Consider the following 4,231-nt stretch of genomic DNA (forward strand, 5'->3'; position numbering starts at 1 on the left):
GTTTTGTTGTATGTAATGTTTTGTTTTTTAAAATGAAATGAATAAATACCATAAACTAAAATAAAGATCTGTGACCCTGTCATTTTCTTGAAAAGGAACGGAGAGTAGAATTTATAACCCACACATTTTATGATGTAGGCCAAAACTGAGCTATGTCTCCTTGAAAGACCAGCATCCACCACTGGAACATAGTGCATCCAGCTGGAGGCGTTGGGTGCTTTTTTGCTGCTCAAAACGCGTTTGGTGTGAACGTAGCTTAACTGGACCTCWAACTCTGTCTTAATAAAAAGTCAAAGAAAAGAGGTGGGTCTTCCACAAAGATTTAAAAGCCTCAACAGTCTTAGCAGACCAAATATTAAGAGGTAGACTCTTTCACAGATTTTGAGCAGCTATTGCAAAAGCCTGATTACCTCTGGATTTTATTTTGGATCTAGGAACATCTAAAAGAAACTGGTTGGTAGACCTGAGTGCTCTGACTGGAGTAAGATCACATAAATAYGATGGGGCCAGACCATTAAAAACTTTAAAAGCCAAAAGTAAAATCTTAAAATCAATTCTCATGTGAACAGGAAGACAATGGAGAGAAGCCAGGACCGGGGTTATGTGTTCATGCTTTTTAGTACCTGTTAAAAGACAAGCTGCAGCATTCTGGACAGTCTGTAAGCGATGYAGAGATGATTTATCAAAGCCAGAATACAAAGAATTACAATAATCCAAGCGAGTAGTAATAAAAGCATGAATCACTTTTTCAAGGTATTCAATGGCAAGATAAGCTTTCACCCTGGCAATCAGTTGGAAAAAGCTTGCTTTTACAATTGAGTTAATCTGTTTATCTAATTTAAAGACACCATCAATGAGAAAACCCAGATTCCTGACAGTAGAGTGGCTATGTGAAGCTGAAGGGCCAAGAATGTCATAAATGTTAATTTTACCAAAACTGATGACTTCAGTCTTACTTTCATTTAGATTCAGAAAGTTTAGTTTCATCCAGGTTTCTATGCTATTTAGACAACTGAAGAGTGGTTCCAGTGGAATAACCCTGTCTAATTTAATGAGCATATWGACCTGGATTTCGTCAGCAAAGCAGTGGAATGCAACGTTATCATTTCTGAAAATGGACCCCAAAGGCAACATATAAAGAWAAAAAAGGATTGGACCTAAAATGGACCCTTGGTAGACCCCACAGGTCAGAGGTTGTGCTGAAGAAGAACATTCACCAAGGTAAACAGAAAAAAACTCCTTTTAGTCAAATAAGATTTGAACCAAGATACAACTGTGCCTTTGATACCAACCAGCTGTTCAAGATGTGAAAAAAAAAATATTATGATCCACATTATCAAAGGCAGCAGAAAGGTCTAAAAGCACTAAAACAGCAGAGCTTCCTGAATTAACTGTCAAGAGAGGATAGTTAAACTTGTAGTGGTATGGTACAAAACAGAAGCCCATCTACCCCCCTCCCCCCACCAACATTTATTAGGATTGATTCATGCAAGGCCCGTTYGTATGCACAGGTTTGTTCTTAAGTTGTGTGCACGAGTGATTTAGGAGAATTTGTGGCATTCAACAATTTTTTAGTATTCTAAGATTTTCTTCAGATACRAACAAAATTCACGAGTGGTMCAGACTTATGGTATATTTYATGTGAATTATTATGGTGCACTTCCAGTAGGAATATCATGATATTCAGTTCACATATAATAATGAAATTCAAAACTGATAATGGTGTAAAACATTAGGGAATAGAAATTGTATTATGCATTATAAAATGTTTGATACTGGACCCGTTAGAATGGCATCAATCCATTTTAATCTTGGCTCCAATCTGAGAAAACATTAATCGAAAATAACATTCCTCAAAATACTGTAGAAAAATTGAAATTCCATTTACATAGATAGTTAAAGTAATGATTAGTGTAAAGTAGGGAAACATCTTTCAGATGGTAGCCCATGTATTCACCTTAATACGTATCTACAGCCTAACTTTCAATTCAGTTTTTATTAACTAAATATCACTCTTGGTYGCTCTAAGTAATAAAATCTTAATCCAGATGTTCATGTTGGCTAAAAGAAGAGCTGAACTTCCTTGTTAATTTTTAACAAAACATTTAAAATCTCTTGTTCTTTCTTGTCTTTTTGTATTTCATTTTTTTTCTTTGTTCATCTTCTGATCTGTTCATCTTCAGCCATTTTAGGGAAATGTTCTGTCTTCCCTTTACCTCATTCTTTCCTTTATCTTTCCTGCTGTTTCCTCTCCGTTTCTTTATGGCTCTGGCATCAATAATTCACAGTTCCCTGCAGAGACAAGCTGTGGGTGGACTGATTATACATGAGCAGGAGAGAAGGACCAAGAGTGATTGCTGAGGTCTGAGGGAGATGCAGTGGAGCAGAAATAATGGCAATAGAGATGAATCAATGTTGGAAACATGCTTAATACAGACTGGGAAAGCAATTTGTTTTTGGTTTATAGGAGATAACCCTTTCCCTGTGCATGCATGCCTTCTGTACTAAAGGTTGTTTGATGAGCAGTTAAAAATCTAGATGTCTTTATCGTTTTGACACATTTTGACTTCAGCCAAGAGTGAAAAAAAATGTTTAAGTTATTTAAGTTTGACATAAATATGTTGTATGAATTATCTTCATTGACTGATTTTCTTAAAATAAAAATAAAATGAGTATCATTCGAGTTGYCAACCAGCATTTTTATCATTATTGTTAGCAGTAACAGTAAAACTCTGAGGGAATGTAATCTTGACTTTGATGACAGTTATTTAAATGTTTGCTAGAAACGTTGATATTAGTATAACGATCCAACAACTCTTATCTCCTTCACTTACGTGTTTTCACAATTAAAACAGTCATCTCTGCTTCATCTGTCTAAATGTGACATTTGTTACACTCTTTTTCTTTTCATCTTCCTTACACCTCTGTTCATTTCTAYTTTCTGCTTCAGAAATTAATAATATTACTCTGTCTGTTGATTTGACTAGATAATACAATCAAAATTAATTCATTAATTTATGCCATATTTATTCATTCATGTTATCAGAATGAMAGGTGGAGAGCTGAAAAGCTCAGAGGGGATCACCCTGCCGTATGTCCTGCAAAAGCAGGTAAACGAGAACAGGTGTGTATTCACCAGAGCAGACACTCACAGGCGGGGCAGTGATGAAAAAAAAGACGTGGGTGTCAGCTGGAATTCCGTGATCAGCTCTACAAACTGCTCCTGCTAATTTATCAAGYAGCTCCTGCTAAGGACCAGAATGAACAGGAGGACTTAAGTGACTGTCATCGGACTGTACTGAACCAGACGCTGCTGCTGTGGTGTGTGCCGGTAGGAGTGCAGCCAATGCTGTGATGGCCTGAATGATCCGGGGGGACAGAACACGCTTCAGTCCCAGACTGAGCTGTCTTGTGAATTTTAAATAAAACAGTGAACCAAACAGAAATTAAAAGATATCATTTCTGTTCTGTTTTGGACCAAAGTCATATTTTAACAGTCTGTTGCCTGTTTATGCTGTAACAGCTTAAATGTGATTTTGCATGTATATCATGAAACTTTACTTTTTACAAAGTCATTTATTTAGAACATTCAGACACGTTTTCATGGATGTTAGCATGTCAAATTAAGCTAAAGATAGCTGTCACATTCTCTCATCTTAAAAAAAAACCTCTCTCTCATCCTGGCCACACCTCCKCGSTCACCCCCACACACTTTAGACCATGCTCCTCAGTGTCTCCTGGCACTACCCACTTCGTTGGCATTTTTCAAATTTGCCTTGGGGCGGAGTTATCCTTTCACAGGGGGGTTCCACTTTAAGAACCTCCTACGATTCCATCACACCCATTACGAGCTCTGCTTGGAGACACATGAAGTTAAGATATTAACTTAGGTTCGGGAGAAGGACCACGCCTCTCACCTGCAGCAATCAGTCAGCGTCTATTTAAACTCGCCTCACCTGGCGTCTTCCCTTAGCTCGTCGTCTCGACACCCACCCTCCTCTTTCACCCCACTTAAGCCCCTCTGTAAGGCCTCATTGCATCACCTTCTTCGCTCCCTTCATCCCTTCCTCATCCCTTCGTCCCTTCATCCCTTCCTCATCCCTTCATCCCTCCCTCATCCCTTCGTCCCTTCATCCCTTCCTCGTCCCTTCATCCCTCCCTCGTCCCTTCATCCCTCCCTCGTCCCTTCATCCCTCCCTTGTCCCTTCATCCCTTCTTCCTCCCTTCATCC

Source organism: Austrofundulus limnaeus, unplaced genomic scaffold (assembly GCF_001266775.1).
Source record: "Austrofundulus limnaeus strain Quisiro unplaced genomic scaffold, Austrofundulus_limnaeus-1.0 Scaffold130, whole genome shotgun sequence".
Lineage (NCBI taxonomy): Eukaryota > Metazoa > Chordata > Actinopteri > Cyprinodontiformes > Rivulidae > Austrofundulus > Austrofundulus limnaeus.